Source organism: Adiantum capillus-veneris, chromosome 6 (genome assembly GCF_014529385.1).
Source record: "Adiantum capillus-veneris isolate H3 chromosome 6, ASM1452938v2, whole genome shotgun sequence".
Taxonomy (NCBI): Eukaryota; Viridiplantae; Streptophyta; class Polypodiopsida; order Polypodiales; family Pteridaceae; genus Adiantum; species Adiantum capillus-veneris.
The window spans coordinates 124,541,066-124,561,238 of record NC_140936.1 but is presented as its reverse complement, the minus strand read 5'-3'; the positions used below and the strand labels follow the sequence as shown (position 1 = coordinate 124,561,238).

Sequence of the window (20,173 nt, the reverse complement as noted above, 5' to 3'; positions counted from 1 at the left end):
GCCCAACTTGTAGCTTCTTCAAAGACTTTATGGACGTCCTGATGACATAAGAAGAAGAGAGATTACCTATGTCCTCAATAAGAAGTTCAAAAGGAAGAAATATAAGTCTCAAGTTCCTAACATGGCTTCAATGTCCTTATGAGGTGTACTAATATTAATAGTGTTTCTTTAAAATGTAAAGTTTTTTAAGATTTTGAGAGATCCTTGGTTATCAAAAAATGGCGTTTACACATTAATTTCTCTCCTGAATCCATCTACCTTCATGAGCTCAAGATTGTAGGTGATCCTCTTCTTAAGGATTTAAAAGGTCTAGGAAGTTCTTAAAACTGGTACTACACTAATCATTGTGCATGAACAAGTGGAGAAATTATTGGAATAGTTGAGAAATTTGAGCATTCTATGTCAGATGTGGCAATTAACTCTAAGGAGAATTGGCTTGCTATCACTTTAAAAGAGCCTTTTGTTATATTGTGGTTTCTTTGCATGCTCCTAATGAAACATTTGCGAGCTCTCTTGTACATGGTCTGATCTTATACAAGAGAGCTCACAAATGTTTTAAGCAGGGCATCAAAAGTTGGAGCATGTTTACAGGGATGACTCTTGGATGGACCCTATCTGAATTTTGCAGTCCTTCAACTTCTCAACTGTTGGATCGCTTCAAGGATTAAAGACCTCAAAATAAAGTTAATATCTTTTCCTAGAGGTAACAATAGTGCCTACCTTACCAAAAACAGTCCCTGAAAATACCTATAGGGCATCAAAAGCTGGAGGATGTTTGCAGGGATCACTCTTGGATGGACCCTACCCGAATTTTGTAGCCCTCCAACATGTGAATTTCTTGTGCTAATTGGCTCTCTTCAAGGATTCAAGACTTCAAAATAAAGATAAGGTTTTTGCCCATGGGTATCTACTATGCCTACCTTACAAGTAAAGTTTCTCAAAACATCTATATGCACTTTACAATAGGGCTTACTAGATAACTCCCTCACCAAACTCTAAACAAAAAATGGAAGGTGAACTGGAGTAGTAAACAATGGGTATATAAGTTTAAAGCTCTATGGGCTTTCCGTAAGGTTTCAAAGCATAGAATCTGGCTATGGTTAATCATACATCAAGGGATGTGGACATATCAAAAGGTTAGAATCACAGGAAAAGGTAACAGGATCTGCCCAAGATGCAGGTTGGACGAGGAATCCTTGACTCACCTATTCTATTCATGGAAGTTCAATCAACCTTTGTTAAAAGCTCTTTAGGTAGCACGTACATTTGTACACATAAAGAATTTCTCCACACAAGAATGCTGCTTAAAATCTATAAGGATATGGGCATTCTTCTATGAAATGTGTGGAGAAGTATATATCTGTGGTATGTTTCAATCTAGAGGAACTCTTTTGTTTTTGGCAAGCCTAAGCCTAACCTTGTTCAATTGTTGGAGACAACTAGTTGAGGTTTAGAGAGACACTAGATGGCAACAATGGTATCCCCTGCTATCTAAATTTTACTATGTCCCAATTAGAATGTATATGATTTATGGTACGTGACTTCTATCCTCCTCTAGATCAGGTGAAATGGTTGTACCTTGAGATGAGGTTTCCCCCCTACTACTGAACTACGTAGGTGCTTTTGCTTGTACTTTCCCTTTTTTCCATAATTTCAAATGGTACTTTGCTATAAAAAAAGCCTTGATTGCATAGAAGACAATAATCATGAATCATATGTATAAAAATTACAGCCAAAACCAACAAAAAAGTACCCTTGCCTATGGAAGGGCTCCCTTCTAATGACAAAATGTCACAAAACATGTTTGATAAGGAATATAAGAAAGCAGTGAGGAGTATAAGAACACAACATGTTTGATAAATAATATAAGAAAGCAGTGAGGAATATTGATACAATTTCTATTTACAAGCTTTTCTATAGGTCAAAATATTTTCAGCACACTTTTGGAAGTACATAAAGACTTGGAAGACACTTCTAGTTAAACTACTTTCCCATTTTCAATGATATAGCATGTGTGTGTTCCTCGCAGAGAGGGGGGGGGGGGGGGCGGGGGCTACTTGATAATTTACGTGACTATCACGTGAGTGCAACATAAGGGGTTATTAAATTTGTTTTTCTCGCACATTTTTATATACAGAAGGGTACCCTAAAATGAAATTGGATAAACATCTACAAATTGATTAGAAAAAAGATGTATTTTATTTGTCAAAAATTCATATACAAATTTCCCTTTAGAAAAATAATTTTGAAATAAATCTTTCTAAAAACAAATACATGAAAACTTTTCCCTTCTTATGACAAAAAAATATCCTAAAGAAGGACAGATGGATGCCAAATCCTATCGCAACCACCACAATAAACACCTATTATTACACACTAAATAAGACGATGAGAGACAACATTGAGCGACTTTGCCACTGATCCACAATTACTCATAATCTCCAATCCTAGCATTTTTGGGAAAAGTATGTCTCAGCTTACAATCACTCATGCCGTTTTGAAAATTAAAACGGTTCAAAACTTAGCTCAATGTTTCGAACTTTTCTCTTGAAAATAATAAAAAAAGAGACTCGTGTATGATTGCTACGTAAGCGTTAAGAGGCCCAATGATTGTAGCTCTTAATCTCCTCCTCCTCCTCTGGAGTAAAGTCATGTGTGAGCTTGAAGGCGGCACGGACCTGCTCAGGCGTCATGCCTCTGAGCATGGAGCCAATGTAGCTGCATGTCAGGTCTAGAAGCCGTGGCATGTTGAGATAGTTGGCAGCCATGACGAGGTCGCAGAGATCCTCCTCATCCAGAGCGTCCAGGAATTGGGTGTCCCACTCCTTGACATCCTTTGCAGTGCGGCTCGCCGGGGCGTTAATGGCGGCAGCGGCGTCTTTATCGGCTGGTGCGGGCGGCGCCGCATGGTAGCGACTGTAGTCCACAATACTGGTGAGGGTCTTGGAGGAGACTTCGGGGAGTGGGACGACGGGTGAACTTGTATTACCGAACTCGTCCGACATGCTGTCGCTGTTGACCATGGTTCTGATGATGAGCGACTGCGAGGCCACCACCTCCAGATCCACCTCAAACGCCTTGCGGTCCGATGATATCAGTTTCACCAGCTGCTCATGCTGCTGCACCACCTTCTTCCCCTGCGCAGTATCTAACGCCATCGTCCGTCTCTCTCTCTCTCTCTCTCTGGATTTTCCCTACGAGGTTAAAAACTACTCCTCCTCTCCTTCTTCTTCTCTTCTCTCTTCTCTTATCATGACGGTAGCTGGGTCATGTTGGGTGTTCATTTAACCTTGTGAGTACGTCCAAAAGGACAACCAGACACTTTAAAAAGTAGATTTATATTCTCAATCGTCCTTGAAAACGGTCATTTTTTTATTTAATGTGAGCGTCTTTTTCAAGAGGCAGGTGCGGCGCATTCAAAGTGGCTTACGTCATCATTGAAAGTTGAAAAGTCAAAAGCTGTTAAATAGTGATAGATTTTGAGGTTTTTGACACCACCAATGCATCCGGAACGTCAAAATATCCTAAAAACGAATGTCTACTTGTCTCATTCCAACATCCGCAGAGGCAAAAAATATCAAAAAACCCAAAAAAATGGCCTTTTTACTTAAGGCGCGCGAGGAGCCATTCTAAAATGCTAGAATGTCCCTCTGCGCGTCGTTAGTACAAAGCTCCTTTTAGTGATTTTTGAACAATTATCTTTCAAGAAAGTCTACCCATGTTTCTCTATTGTACTTTTGCACCATGCTCTCTCTCTCTCTCTCTCTCTCTCTCTCTCTCTCTCTCTCCTTTCTATAGCTTAGCATATTTAAAGAGAGAGAGAGAGTGAGAGACTCCCATTACTAACGGCGCGCGTGGAGCATGTTTTGACCTCAAAAAACACCTCCTCGTGCCGTTAGTATAAGGTAACAAAAAGACTCTCTCTCTCTCTCTCTCTCTTTCCCCCGCCTTACTTCCTCTCTCTATAACACTCACACATACACACATAAACACATACACTGGTGGATGCACAGTACTAAAGGCGCGCATAGAGACATGCACACCGGTTGTGCCTCTCTACGCGCTCCTATAGTATAGAGAGAGAGAGAGAGAGAGAGAGAGAGAGAGAGAGAGACAGAGAGAGAGAGAGAGGGGCACTTTGTGTTTGTGTGTGTGTGTGTGTGTGTATGTTATATTTGTGTGTCTGTGTGTTTGTGAGTGTGTGTGTCTCTATGTGTGTCTGTTTGTGTGTGTGTATGTTATATTTGTGTCTCTGTGTGTTTGTGTGTATGTTATATTTGTCTGTCTCTGTGTGTGTGTGTGTGTGTGTGTGTGTGTGTGTGTGTGTGTGTGATCAAAATGCACTTTGTAGAATTGTAACAATGGGTGTGCGTGCTCACTTTTATAGACCCGAAATTATGATCTCTAAGGCTAAGATGATGAAGAGAAAAAACCTATGTGATAGATGGAGGTCTTTTTATAGATTTTTTGACATTTTCCTCTCAAAAAGCTCTCTAAAAGAGGAAAAAAGGGGTTTTTTACTAACGGCGCGCGATGAGGCATTCCAAAATTTTGGAATGCCCCCTCCCGCGCCGTTAGTAAAATGTTTTTTTAGGGGTTTTTGACATTCTTTGCCTCTTTGGATGTCGGAGCTAGGCAATTGGACATTCATTTCTAGGATATTTGGGCGTTCCGGACGCATTGACAGTATCAAAAGTTTCAAAATCTTCCACCGCTTGATAGTTTTGTAACTTTTTGAATTCTAGTGATGACGTAAGCCGTATCAAATGCACCACATCTACCTCTTGAAAAAGGTGCTCGCATTAAATGAAAGAGAGTGATCGTCTTCAAGGACCACTAGATTATTAAATGAGGAGAGGGACACCTTTTATATTTTTGTTAATATCAATCTATTTTTCTACGTAACTTAGGCTCTTCTCTCATTGGAGGATCTTATTTTCCTCTCTCTTCCAAAAGGCCCTCCAAAAGACCTCCGAAATCTCCTAATGTAGATATTGTTGGCTTCTCTTTCAACTTATTTGGAACCTTCAATTGTACGGTCAACTTGATTTGAGTACTCACAGATATTGTTGGCTTCTCTTTCAACTTCTTAGGAACCAGATTCCTCCTCTACAATGTCATCATCTAGGGCTCCCTTCCCAGTCATCAAACTCGAACCTGAATCTAGGAGAGTTCCATCTTACATGTGCTTGTCTACAACTGCTACACTTCGCCACCCATGCTAATCTGTTCAAAGTATTGAACACTAGATATAAAAAACTACGCCTCTCGAATCCCCTGCTAATCCATGTGACATATGTAGTAGTACCTACTTTCGTCATGCTTCCTCTGTCCCCTCCTTTGCCTCTTGGTTGCACCTCTACTCCCATAGAAGTTATCCTCGTGTCATCTCCCTAAGTCGTCTTCTCTCTGCCCCATCAACATCTTAGATAATTCTCTCTTATTTTTTAATTTTTCAAAATTCGCGGAGCCCTACTCCTAGTTAGTTCTCCAGAAATAAAGCTATAGGTGTTTTCTTCAACCCATATAATATTTTCTTTAACTTGCATACAAGGTCACGTAGACTTATATTTAGATAATATGTGGCTTCATCCTATACACAACTTCCTCCAAGTATCCATTCAAGAAAGCATTCTTTACATTTATCTACTTCAATACCTGTCCTAAAGCCATCTTGGCTATAGGGTTAAAAGCTCGTTAAAATTGTTCTCATAATCAATCTCTTTGTTTGTCCCTTGGTCATCAGCTATGCTTTGTACCTACTCATATTGCCATCAGATTTGTGCTTTATCTTTTAAACCCACTTACATACATTTTCCTTCTTTTGTTGACCTGTGGGTCAACAGTACGACATAGCTCAACAAAGCCTTATTTTTTGACAGTTATGAAATGCTACAGATTATGGTTATAAACATCATTTGTAATGAGTAGTTAGTCTCTTTGCAGAAGCCGGGGTGCACTGGCACTTCCAGACTGTAAATACAAATCCATTTTATCCCTTGAGCTCTATTTTAGGTTTAACCTATGACGCGCTGCATTTGTTCTGTATCCATTTTCCTATGGGCTCCCTAGGCCTGTTCACCCTAGCCTCCATTCACTTGAAGTTATCTCTCATCTCCCCTTCTTTCCACTGCATGATCCGCAATTATTCCATATATTAGTTACTCATCCTGTCTTCCACTCCTTTTGCATGGCTATGATTACTGCTTCTTCAAAAGTGGTTGGTCTCCTTAACTCCACTTTGAGCTTTAAACTCACCTTGAGGTTGGTAATAAAGTGGTTCTTCTTTAACATGGTTGGTGGAGTCTCATCTCCAAGAGATACACACCAACGATCCCAAACATGTGTAAATTGCTTAGGTAATCATCAACACCTTGATTCCCTTCTCCACATGATTTAGAATCTCATGCGAAACACTATCTGGATCCTGTCCTTCTCTAAAGAGATTCAAAAAAGAATGCTTAACTGGGTTGTAATCAAGCACAACAGGTGGATTTTGTGCTTGAGCTTGTGACTCAAAATCTTGCAGCCACCCCCTTGCATCACCTTGCAAGGTGTAAACAAAAACATGCAACATAGCAACAGGATCATGTATGCCACATAGACTATAGTAAACATTCCACTTCAGTATTCTCCACAAACGCATTGGCATCTTCATCTGGCAATCCATGAAATTTAGGAAAGCTTTGTGCCATCTTCGTCCACCACAGAATCACTTACATGTGACATTGATAGGGTAAGGAATGTCGATGGATCGCTCAAGTACTTAATCCACCTCACATTGGGTAGCCCGACCCCTAGTGTTGGCTTCACAAAATCTCATGACCCTCGACAACGATTGTAATCCAATTTAATTACCACCTCAATTGCTGCCCACAATTTACATACATAGGCAGTTGTCTCAAGGGATCCACAACCGTATACATCATCAACTCCAAGAGCTGCAATGCAAAAGTATACATAGAGTTCTTGCCCTCCTTAGTGGGGGCACCAAAAAATGACAAGGAGGGCTGAAAGTGTTTCACCTCTATAGCCTAGCCTCCTTGAAGCTTGTAATGGACACTCACACACCCAAATAGTAGATGAAACTCACTCAAGTAGGTCCTTATCCACTCAAACTCAAGAGGCAACTCATGGGGATTACAAGTTCCCGCCAACCCAACAAGATGCGTGTAGAGAGTCGGTGACGATGAGGCTTGGGATCACATTAGACACCAACCAAGCCAATGTGAAGGTCCTCCAAAGATGATCAAAAGTTCAGCCAGCAAACACACATACTCATACCCTCTCACACTCTTCTCGATTCCCAAATCTCTGTTATTCTTCCTTACACACTAAGCCCCAATGTCACACACATACACCCGCAGACTATGTAAAAATGCCTCTTATCTTCTTCATCCAAACACCATAAACATGGAAAAAAGATCAATCAAGAGCACCCAAGACGATCTCTGAACATCAAATTGATAAGAGAAAGGTGTAATTCACTCTTCAAAGGTGGGGAAGAAGAGAAACAACGCAAAAAATGGGTGTGGGACTGCACATACACACCACCATGAATCCTCTTGGCTCCCTCTCTTAGAGTAATGAATTCTCTGTTTTTTCACTCCAGAAAGCAGTCCCCCCTTTTTTCCCCAGAGAATCTGAGCTGATGCATCAAAAGTTAGCGAGTTTGGACCACATTTGACCAGTTTTTGCCTATAAAAAACCATTTTATACGAGAATTGGGACAATTGGTTATCAAAAATTGCCAAATTTGTCATGATGATTTCTCAAAGCATTTCAAGTGCTCCATTGAAGAATCAACCCCTGAGCTTAATTCCGAATATTCCCTAGCCTCTAGCCCTTGAATTGACATTACAACAAAGGTGGAAAATTTCTTCTAAAGAACACCAATGCTCTCCCAAGTGGCACCTTCTTCAGGTTTGTTGGAAAGGGGGAAAGCAGAACACACCTGTAACACTAATAAGCACCTCTTGATAGCACATGATATACACTATTGGTCCCAAGGGGGTAGCCTTTCCAGAAGGTCATCCATCCTAGTAGTGTCGCCGCACAAGCGCGCTCCACAAATTGGTCTATCCATCCAAACCCCAAAACCTTAAGGTGTTAGGGACCTCCGATATTGCCAATTTAGGCTAGACTTGTTACAAGTTGGGCTTACCCCAACATTATCCCCCTTAAGACAAACTTGGAAATCTCATCCAATTATGTTTTGTACACATGCTTGTCACACAGCCCGGGGGATTCACTCTATATACAAAATGAGACGCCACCTGCGAGCAGACAACTTTGATAAAACCCCTATGTACGACTCGTATTAGAGAATATGACCCTCTTTCTACGCTTATACAACAATCAATGCAGAAAACTATCATACCCCTATCTTACATATAAAGTTTAGGTCTCACATGATCTAACTAAGTAAAAGTAGTCAAAGAGCAACGTACCAAATAACCACTTCAATTGATAACTATATGTACCCTCTAGCATAGTGATTGGCAACGTACAAAGGAACCACTTCTGTTGATAACTAGATGTACCCTCAATGTGTCTTAGTTTGACTTTCAAACTATTTGCCCGTTGAGCCTGCACTCTAGATACTCGTCCAATTAGGACCCATCTAAATCACTCAAAGAACATGGTTATAAAGTTGTGTTAGGATCTCCGTGTAAATTTGCATCTATACAAGATCTTTATGGCTTTCATCCCTCAACAAATGAGCTATAATCACAAAACAAGTAATTGATACAAACCAGTGTTAGTTCTTGCATGTATCTTTGTAGCTATTGACGCACAAGTTTGAGGGAAGACTCTTTTGGAAAGCCATGATTTTGAAACACAAAAACTTTCTCTCGTTTTTTCCTTCCCCCTCCCCGTAAATATGATACCCCCTCTCTTATTGTTAAGTTTGGGAGATAAATTATTGGGGCCCTACCCCAAACTTATACGCTTATGTAACTTGTAAAAAACCCCCCCTCCCTTGCACTTATGTGGTGCGGTAAGTTTTCCATGGTGAATCCCTTGGGTCACACAGGCTCAATTTCCCACATAGGCTCTATGCTTCCAAACATTGCTCTGATACCAATTTTTGGTCCCAAGGGGGTAGCCTTCTCGGGAGGTCACCCATCCCAGTACTTTTTCTGCACAAGCATGCTTAACAACGGCCTTCCACAAATTGGTCTAGCCATCTAGACCCCAAAACCTTAAGGTGTTAGGAACCTCCGGTCCAGCCAATTTAGGCAAATCTTATTACAAATTGGGCTTACCCCAACATACACAACACCCCAATACACTAGAGTTCACCTCCAAGTGCGACACAATCACACAAGCAAGCCACCATTTTCACACAACCATACACACATACACACACTGCAACACACCAAACATGCCCAATCATTCTACATTGCTCGATTCACCTCCTTCCACTCACACACAACCGGCACAAGTAGACAACAATGATGGATTCTCTTCGTTCAACATGACCATTCACAACATTCTCAAAGCTGGCACATGCGTCGCCAAGCTCAATACAAGACTTGGTAGCCCTGGTGGCTCCACATCAACATCACCTGGCTCAACAACCTTTGATTTGCAAGCGCTCTCTAGCTCTTGCACAACCGCAAAGAAAAAACTGGCCCAAAAGCCTTTTCAAAAATGTGAGAACCCCCTCTTCTAGGAGTTTACCAAAGCTTGAAAAGTGGGTTATATTTTCTCATACAGCCCTCTAGGAGCTTCATTCAATATTTTTCCTGCATTACACACAAGTTTCCTTTCATTTTTTGGCATGTGTTGCATGGGCTTAACACCTCAATGAGTTTCCATTCTCAGCTAGCTATGAAATCCCTCATGGACCCACCATCTTGACCACTTTCCCTTGCTGTCTCTTATATAACACATGAATCACCTCTTGAGACCCTTGGGAAACACTCACAGCTTTGTGACTCTCCCTCTAGGACTCCCCTCCTCATTTAAAGGAATTGGCCCGTTTGTGGGCGCCGTGGGAAAGCACCCTCTTCCAATGCCATGTATTGGTCAAATTCTTGCATCGTGGACGATAGAAAGGCGTTTCTAATGGCCAACACCACCACCAAACGGCCAACAAATCCATCATCTACCCCACGCAAAAAACATCGATAATGATCAACATAGCTAACATCTAATGAGGAGCTCCACACCCCATCTGGTTGCTTATGGTTCTGCCTAAGTTTTGAGCTATATACCACATGCTTCTTAACTTGGACACCCCATGCGGGCTAAGTACATTGACATGTGGTGGCAACTTGTCAAACCCCCTTCAACTTGCCTCCAAAATCCACAAAATCCCCTTGAGAAAACTTCAAAAATATTTTTTATTCCCCTTCACTTTCATTGCCTAACATTTGTTGCTCCTGAAGCCAAAGACCAAGCTATAGAATCCCTGTAAAAACTCTAGTTCCTACCTTTGAATCGTGCAAGCGCAAATCTTTCCTGTGGAGGACAAAGAAGTTGACATGATGCCCTTAGGCAAAAGAGAGAGAGAAGGCAATGCTGCATGTCTTAGTAGGAAAAAGGGAAAGGAGAAAGAAGGTAAAGATGCCAAAGTTAAGAGAAAAAGAAAGCCACAAAGGAGGTTCCAAGTTGCAGATATTCCATTGGGAGAGGGTGAGCATGCTTATAACCTTCTAGAGGATCTTGTTGGAAGGAGTTGCCAGACATTTTGCCAGTTGTAGATGCTTGGCATAAAGGCAAGGATTGGGAGAGGCTTATATTGATAGTGTGCCCAAATATGCGTAATCACACAATCCTGTGTGGAGAAGTTGGGACTTATCATTTCAAGTGGCTCAAAGTTTAGAATATGGTTGGCTAATCATGCTAAAGTCAAATGTTTGAGAGTTATCAAAAACCTTGAAGTAGAGGCATTTGATGTCAAGACACTTGTCAATTTTCATGTCATGCCTGTGGGCCTTGGAGCTTTTCCTCTTATTCTTGGGAAACCTTGGCTGAGATTACTGGGAGCTATCCACGATTGCAGACATGGAACCATTACTATCTATAACAAGAAAGGAAGTAAGAAGAAGTTTGATATGACCCACAAGCTGCCACTATAAATTGATGAAGAGAATGAGTACGAAGAATATTCAACTTCATGTGGAGAGCAATCAACTGGAAAGGGTAGTAGTTATAATTCTAGATCTGACAGTGAATTTGATGTCTCTTATCTGCTTCTTGAAGAGGAAAAGGATGAGGATCTTGTCTTTTAAGTGCCAGATGATGGAGGTATATCAAGTCGTTATGAGAAACTAGAAGAGATTATGCAACCAAGAGTGGATCCTTTGATCAAGGAAGACATTGATGGCCGGTTTTCAAAACCGCGATCGCAAGAACCAACCCCAATCGGGAAGGCACACAATACGAGAAAACGATTAGAAAAAAATATTTTTAGCATGCACCATCACCCCTTCCATGCTTGAAGGTAGTGGCCCGCCCCTCAGTTTGGCCGCAATTCTCCATTATCACTAGAGGACATCCCTTCTTTCTCCTGCTTGTCTCTGCCAACATCATCTCTCTCTCTCTCTCTCTCTCTCTCTCTCTCTCTCTCTCTCTCTCTCTCTCTCTCTCTCTCTCTCTCTCTCTCTCTCTCTCTCTCTCTCTCTCTCTCTCTCTCTCTCTCTCTCTCTTTCTCCTGTGTCACCAAGCCCAATGGGCGCATAAAACAAGCCTTCTCTTTGAAGGGCCACCATACAAAGGGCTTCCATGCTTGGGACAAGAATCCTCCCTCTCTCTCTTTTATTATTCATACACTCTCTCACTATTCTCTCATCCATACTCTCTCTTTCTCCCTCTAGCGGGCCGTCATGCCACTCTCTCTCCCCCCTCTCATCCACACTCTCTTGTCCTCACCAAGCCCCCCTCTCCCCTTTTGTTTGTCAACTAGGGCGGCCCGTCTCCCTAGTCTCATTACCTCATCCACCCTCTCTCTTCCCATTAACCACTCTGCCTGACCCTCTATAGCTTCCCTCTCCCCGCTCATCTCACACCCTCTCTCTCTCTCTCTCTCTCTCTCTCTCTCTCTCTCTCTCTCTCTCTCTCTCTCTCTCTCTCTCTCTCTCTCTCTCTCTCTCTCTCTCTCTCTCTCTCTCTCTCTCTCCTTGTTCACCCCCCCTCTTTTGCTCCATGGTTGATCTCTCTCCACCAACCCCCCCCCCCCCCCCCCTTCTCTATCCTCGACAGTCAGGGTGCAATAAGCTTATCTCTCTCTCTCTCTCTCTCTCTCTCTCTCTCTCTCTCTCTCTCTCTCTCTCTCTCTCTCTCTCTCTCTCTCTCTCTCTCTCTCTCTCTCTCTCTCTCTCTCTCTCTCTCTCTCTCTCTCTCTCTCTCTCTCTCTCTCTCTCTCTCTCTCACACACACGCGAAACCCCTCATTTCCGTTGACTCGTTCAAACCCCACCCCCTCTTGTAGACAACAGGACCAATCCTAAACGCGCGCGCACACACACACACACACACACACACACACACACACACACACACACACACACACACACACACACACACACACACACACACACACACACACACACACACCACCCCCCCCCCCCCCCCCCCCCCCCCCCCCCCCCCCCCCCCCTCTCCTCAACTCTCTCACCATCTCCCCACCCCGTTGACTCTCTCTTTCCCCCCTCTCATTTCCTGTCGGCCACCGGCAGTCCCATGCAACGTGAACAAGTCTCCCTCTCTCCCATTTAAATGCACACACCCTCTCAATCTGGGCCCCAACCCCCCCTCACCCCTTCCTCCCTTGTTCAAAATCGCTTGCCATCTCTCTCTCTCTCTCCCTCTCGTACGCGCGCGCTGTCTGTGTAGGAGCCGAACCAATGCAGTCAGAAAATCACTCTCTCTCTCTCATCGACACACACACACACACACACACACACACACACACACACACACACACACACACACACACACACACACACACACACACACACACACACACACACACACACACTCCCCATCCCTCTCACCCCCCTCAACCCTCACGTGCTCCCTCTCCCATCTCCCAACCCCGTTCTCTATGTAACCTGTACGTAAGCAGTCATATACATATACATATATATATATATATATATATATATATAATATGTGTGTGTGTGTATAATAAAACACACTCTCTCTCTCGTTCCCACACCCACACACCCTCGATACTTACACACAAACAATTGCATACACATACACAACCCACTCACACGCCATACAAGCACACACAAACGGTGATATATGCACTCACAAGCACACACGCCTATGCGCATGCACATATTCAAACGGAACACACACGTCATACACACCCATTTTTTTTAATTTAAAATTAGTCAAGTTTGACATCAACAAAGAAGAAGGACGACCAGATCACACAATGGAAACACCAAATCAAGAAGTGACACCGAAGGCATGCCACGGTCGGCTCTGAAAAAGGAAAACATGCTATATCGACGCACCAGCAAATGCTCGCCATTCATGGGCACCTCGTCCACAACACATCTCCGCAGTAACATTCGTACGTAGGTTATTTTTACTTTCCGGTTTCAAGCCAAGAATCTTGTACCAAAAGACCATTGTAAATTGCCACTTCTCTCTAGGTGATGATCACAAAGGCCCACCTAGGAGATATCATTTTTAAAATTCTCCTAAGACAAAGCAAGGGTGAACCATTTAGGACCCAGCTCCTTGCTTTGTCTCTCTTGATTAGGGACCTAACCTAATCAGATTATCCTAAAATAATGCAGCATGCACCTATAAAAGTGCACTGAGAGGTCACTATTGGGGGGAGAGCAAGGGGTGGTAGCATTTTCGGACGGGAATTTGGGAGAGCACTCTTTGAGAGTGGTGTAGCATTTGGGGCAGCACTTTGGGAAGTTAGCACTATGAAAAGAATGCCATGTCTACACACTGATGCCAAGGGTTGTCACACACATGAGAGTAGAATCTCCGTGCATATGGAATTCTCCCTAGAGAACGCACTATAGACCCTCCATCGTGATCTCTCCATCTCTCTCTCTCTCTCTCTTCTCTCTCTCTCTCTCTCTCTCTCTCTCTCTCTCTCTCTCTCTCTCTCTCTCTCTCTCTCTCTCTATCACCACGCTCGCCATCTCGCCCAGGAAAGGTTTTTGTAAATACCAATGGAATCAAGATTTCCCCTCACACCTCAAGGAAGTTTTCATCATTTGCGTCTCTCTCTCTCTTTATCTCTCTCTCTCTCTCTATGGCGTGAAGTGGTTGTGCTACTTAAAAGCACCGTTATCTACATCCTAGCCGCTCAAAGCTAGTGGTGCCCCCTGTTCATTTCCCGTGGCCACCTTGGTGTGCATTGGCTCTTGGCGTTTGAGGTCGTTGGGGTTGGTATCGCGCTTTGTGCTCTTCATTTGGTGCCCCCACGTAGGAGGGCTTCTAGTAAACCTCCAGTTTACAATGCTAAAAACAACACACCTTATCGACCATGGATGAATGGCTGTAAGAATTCTCCAACTAGAGAACGAAGGAGGAGGAGATTTAAGAAACACTGATCACCTTCATTGAAATACTATTGCCAGGCTATAGCGTCGTCAGTATTCAAGAGGTAAGCTCCCCATCTGGTATTGCTGGTGCTAACCGCAAATTAAGAGCATCAGGTGGGAAGGCTACGAAATGCCATCACTATTGTCGACCAAAGCACACGATCAATGAATGCTAGCAACAAAGGTAACAAAGAGGTAGAAATCATCTACATCGACGTCCACCACGAGGAGGTCATCCATATCAAGGGAGGAGAAAGATCGGTAAGGCCTCTCTTTCCTAAGGAATTTGCAAGTAAAGGTATAGCCTCTACTCCTAAGTGGCCAAAAGGGGCTGCTCAAGCCAAAGGAAAGGAAGGGCTAGGCCAGTCCTGAAACACATGACCCCAAAGGAAGAAGCACCTGTCCACACACGTGCTTCAAGTTTAGGAAGCAGAGTCGTGGTTAGTTTGTCAAAACGGAGATTATCTGAGGCAAAGAGGCAGAAGGTCGCCTATCAATTCGCATGGCACATGCGAGTGCTGCCAGTCCATTTTGACAACCCGGAAGCAGAAGCGGTAAGAAGGTTCCCATGCCCTAGGAAGGAGTGGTTTGGCTATTGTCCTTGCTGCTTTGGAGGGTGGATAGAGGGTCTTCCTTTTCTCTCTGTACACCTTATTCTGAAGAAATTGTCCACCACGAGTGAGACCCAATGGGCTGGAGACGAGTTACAGCTAAATGGAGTGGAGTTCATGTAATGTGCCGCCTACGGTAAGTACTTACAGCTGTTGCTCGCTAAAAGGCTAGGAGTTGTCAAACGCGTCGCCATCACCTCCTACATGCTGAGCGATGAAGGGAAGTGGAGCCTATGAAGGGTGATGACCTCCTGTGGATGTGCCATCTTGTCAACCACGGCATGGTAAGAGTGTAAGTAAGTGCTCTACCCTTTGTGCATCATGGATAACGGACCAACCGCCTTCCTGTTTAGGTTTCTGCAACACATGCATGTGAATATTTATGTAGATAGAAAAATCTTCTATCAACAGAAGATTGTGTATCTATTTGATGTTGCGGTGCTAGGAGAAATCCTTAGCTCCCCAAACCCTATTATTCTCCCCATGTTGGATTACCACCACTCTTTCAATGTTTTCATTTTTATCCTATTATAAATCCATCCACCCAACCCTGTAAGAAAGCAGCTATGCGCCATTGAGTCATTTGTGATATTTTAAATTATAAAAGTTTTAAATTTCTTGCTTATTGAGTTACTACCAAGGCAAGTGTTTGTTTCCCCACATTCATGGAAAAAAGGGAGAAGACATCACCATCGATTTTTTGGATGACTTTGACATCGCTTGTGTGCTTTCTAACAAGGATGATGATGCCTCACGGCTAAAAAGTTTTCCTCTACTGATGAAAGTAGAGGCCAAGCCTCGGTACAATGCTTTGCCCCAAGCTACCAAGAATGCATGGGATGTACTACGTGCTGCCTTTGTGAAGAGGTTTGGTGGAGACACAACCTCAAAAAAGTTATGGCAACTGCTGGTAGAGTTAAAGCACAGAAGTCTTCTAGAGTATGCCACTTATGAATCCAAGTTTGTGGATTTGTGGGAGCGATGGGTTGCCTCACAACAGGAGGGTGAAGGAGCGCCTAATTTCCTGAAGAAGGACCGTTTCATTGCTGGCCTATGGTATCCACTTAAAGAGAAGGTGAAGGGGAGGTTCCTTGCAATGTATGAGTTGGCAGTGGAAGTAGCCCGTCTTAAAGACAAGAATCTGCGCATGCAAGAAATATTCAACGAGTCAGAGGAATCGAGCTCAGTTCGACTAATCCCAGTGACTGCAACAGCCACTCATAGAACCCAATCACAAGAGGCACCAGAAGAGCAGCAAGACCTATTGAGCCGCATCACTACTTAGCTTGAAAGTTTATCCGTGCAGTTGGTGCAGCAAGGGCATGCACTTATCAAAGATCTAGAGTAAGGGAGAGGACAACGAAGGCAAAACCAAGAATACCATTGCCAATTGCGGGGAAGACGGCCATGGCATGTATTATTGCCCACATCCGAGAGGCGGAACTTCAATAGAGGAGGAAGATAGAATCAGACCTCCCCACCAAGGGCAAGATAACCACCACCCAGGCATCGGTTCCACCGGTCCAAATCCTTCGACCACCTGTACAACCCCCACCACCACCACAACCTCTCATTTCACCCCTACCTCCACCTTGTGTTGGAAACCAAGCAATGAGTGTCATTAGCCTGGAAGCTAAAGGGAAGGCAAAGATAGAAGAACTGGTCCAAGAGAAGTAAAAAGGAAAAGGAAAGATAGAAGAAGTGGAAGCCATGGGAGTGAAGCGTGCTAGGCACTAAGAAGCCTCTCAAAGGGAGGAGAAGATGAAAGGAAAAGGTGAATCTAGAAAACATGCATCTAAGCCTCAATGGAAGATCGACATTGTGGATTTTTCACTGGGTGAGTATGCTAAACCATATGATCTAGTTCAGGATGTATTGATGCAGGGTCCAAAGATAGCTTGGCCCGAATTATTCCATTTTTCACCAAGGATGAGGAGACAATGGACGAAGATGGTAAGTACAAGAAAACCAAGACCAAGGATAGTTGGGGCTATCTCCGGAAAGAATCTTGACAACATCCTACCAACCATGGATGCCCACATCAAGGGGCAAAGTATTTCAAACATCTACATAGATGGTGGCACACAAATATGCTTCATGAGTGAGAAAATGATGCACCATCTAGGCCTAGAGGTAAGTAGGCTGGCACCCTGTCGAGCTAAAATGGCAAATAACGTCCGAGTGAAGTGCGTAGGCATAGTGAATGCAGTCAAATTGAAGACGTTCAACACAAAAGTGGAGATATACATTTTTTGTCATGCCACACAAAGGGGAGGGCTACCCTATCATCCTTGGAAGACCCTGGCTCATGGCTATGGAATCTAAGCAAGACTAGAGTACTGTAATGATTCAAATGAAGGATGCTAAAGGGAAGTCCATATTCTATGACATGAAAACTGGGAAGCAACTCAACATAATCTTGGAGGCATCGGAAGATGAGTCCACTAGTGACTATTCGTCCACCTCTAGAGAAGAGACAACAACAACCAAAGAGAGTGACAGTAGCATTGAAGTAATGGGGGTCATCCTTAAAGACCCAAAAATATTGTCACAATCTGAAACACCACTGGAGAAACAAGAGGGACCATCAGGTACGTAACCCTTGGTGGATACAAGTAAGTTACATCGGATGCTCTTCAGTGAGTTACCTGGTGAAGAGAGGGGAGAATATGTCTCTATGCTAGGTAACTTCACCACATTGTTCATTGATGGTTATGACAAGATCACAAGCATCACAGCGGTATAACACCGCATAAGACTTAAGGAAGGAAGTAACCCGTAGTGCTAAAGCTCAGAAGGCGTGGGGTAATTCAACAAGAAGCATTGCTCAAAAGAGGTAAGGAATTTTCTACAGGTAGGTTTCATTTACCCCGTTGAAGACTCAGAGTGGGTCTCTCCAGTGGTAGTCACACCAAATAAGAATGGTAAGTGGGGAGTTTGTGTAGACTACAAACCTAGCCACAAAGAGAAATCATTTTCCCCGTTGAAGACTCAAAGTGGGTCTCTCCAGTGGTAGTCATACCGAAGAAGAATGGTAAGTGGGGAGTTTGTGTAGACTACAAACCTCTCAACGTAGCAACAAAGAGGAATCATTTTCCCCTCCCATTCCAAGATGAAATTCTCAATGAGGTAGCAGGTCATGAGTGCTACATAGTATGTGATGGCTACTCAGGCTACTTTCAGATTAGCATTGCAGAAGAAGAACAGAAAAAGACAACTTTCATAACACCATGGGGATGTTTTGCTTACAAAGTGATGCCTTTTGGCCTCACCAATGCTCGGGCCACATTCCAACGCCATGTGAATTTTGTCTTCCAGCCATACTTTGGAAAGTCAATACGAGTCCTCATAGATAATTTTTGCATCTACATTCACACTCCCTCCTGTGACGCCCCAGGAGCTGGGCGCGTCATGGAGAGGTGCGTGGTGGGCGCGTTTGTGCTCAAAGGGCCCGGCTCGGACGGGACCAGCTCGGGCGGAGGGGTGTTTGTCTTCAAGGGCCTGGCTCGGACGGGACCGGTTCAGGTGGGCCCGGCTCGAACGGGACCGGCTCGGGTCGAGGTGTTGTCTTCAAGGGGTCCTGGCTCGGATGGCACCGGCTCAGGAGGGCCCGGCTCGGACGGGCGTGGTTGCGTTCCATGGGTCGACGGCCGTGTTGCGTTTCGCGGGTCTTGCGTTCCGGGTCCCTAGCCCCACGTAGCCTCAGGCTCCGCCGCACTCACGGAGGGTCATAGCGTGCCCTGGGGAACCTTGCGTGGAGTCCCCACGGTGCACGAGTGCGTGGAGTGAGGCTAGCGTGTCTAGGTGGGGGGTCCCCTCCTGTGGCCGTTTTCGGGAGGCTCATACCCCTTATATACACCCCCGGTTGAAGAGAGTTCAACGACCTCGTCTAACGGAGGGAACAGAGTGCTTGGCTATGCATGAGGCCAAGGGACTAAGGGGTGCATATAAGTGCAAGTGAGAAAAAACTGTACCCGAATGCAAGTAGGTAGTATGCTTTGTTTTTGTCATTTTTGAAATGAGTGTGTGTGTATTTTTTGGATTTTTGGCAGAAAGCTGAAAAAGTATGCTTTGAATACCCAAGTAGAATTCCCCATACTTGAGCATTCCCCGAATAGGTAACCCGATGTGCGCGGACCCACCTGCTGCGTTGGCCCGCGCGGAGACTTCTTGAAAGTCGAGTTGGAAGGAGAGTCCGTCGCAATGCAGTACTTGCGAAGTTGGTCCCTGAGTGGACGTCATTTGGAGGGCTAGCTCGGGGCCCTGTGGTCTCTTGTAGACTTGAGTGGGTCTTCAGCTCAGCATGGGCCACAAAAGTGGCTGGGGCGCGACGAACACAGTTGGGTTGGTCCGTCGCGTTTTTGGTTGTTCTGCTTTTTGATATAAAGAGCCCTGTCTGGCTCGCATCTTTCCTTTTTGTCATGTGGAGGTGCCCGGCTCGGATCGGGGCCGCCTCGGGTCACGGGTGACGGCCTGGGGTTTGGACGTGTCACGGGGATGGAGGGCGTGGAGTTCTTTCTGGAGCTCTTCCACTGCGTTTTGACGACCCGACCCGGGAGGTTGGGGCCATCGTGAGTAACGTGCGCATCGGGCACGAGGGTCTGAAGCTCTGATACCAAGTGTGACGCCCTAGGAGCTGGGCGCGTCATGGAGAGGTGAGTGGTGGGCGCGTTTGCGCTCAAAGGGCCTGGCTCATACGGGACCGGCTCGGGCGGAGGGGTGTTTGTCTTCAAGGGCCTGGCTCGGACGGGACCGGCTCAGGTGGGCCCGGCTCGAACGGGACCGGCTCGGGCGTGGTTGCGTTCCATGGGTCGACGGCCGTGTTGCATTTCGCGGGTCTTGCGTTCCGGGTCCCTAGCCCCACGTAGCCTCAGGCTCCGCCGCACTCACGGAGGGTCATAGCGTGCCCTGGGGAACCTTGCGTGGAGTCCCCACGGTGCACGAGTGCGTGGAGTGAGGCTAGTGTGTCTAGGTGGGGGGTCCCCTCCCGTGGCCGTTTTCGGGAGGCTCATACCCCTTATACCTCCAT

The 20,173-nt window shown here is 44.8% G+C and overlaps 1 pseudogene; it reads right to left on the bottom strand.

The window, feature by feature from the left end:
- Window positions 1–2,594: 2,594 nt before the first annotated feature.
- On the bottom strand, window positions 2,595–3,158 carry LOC147456213 (SKP1-like protein 11 pseudogene; annotated as a pseudogene).
- Window positions 3,159–20,173: the final 17,015 nt, after the last annotated feature.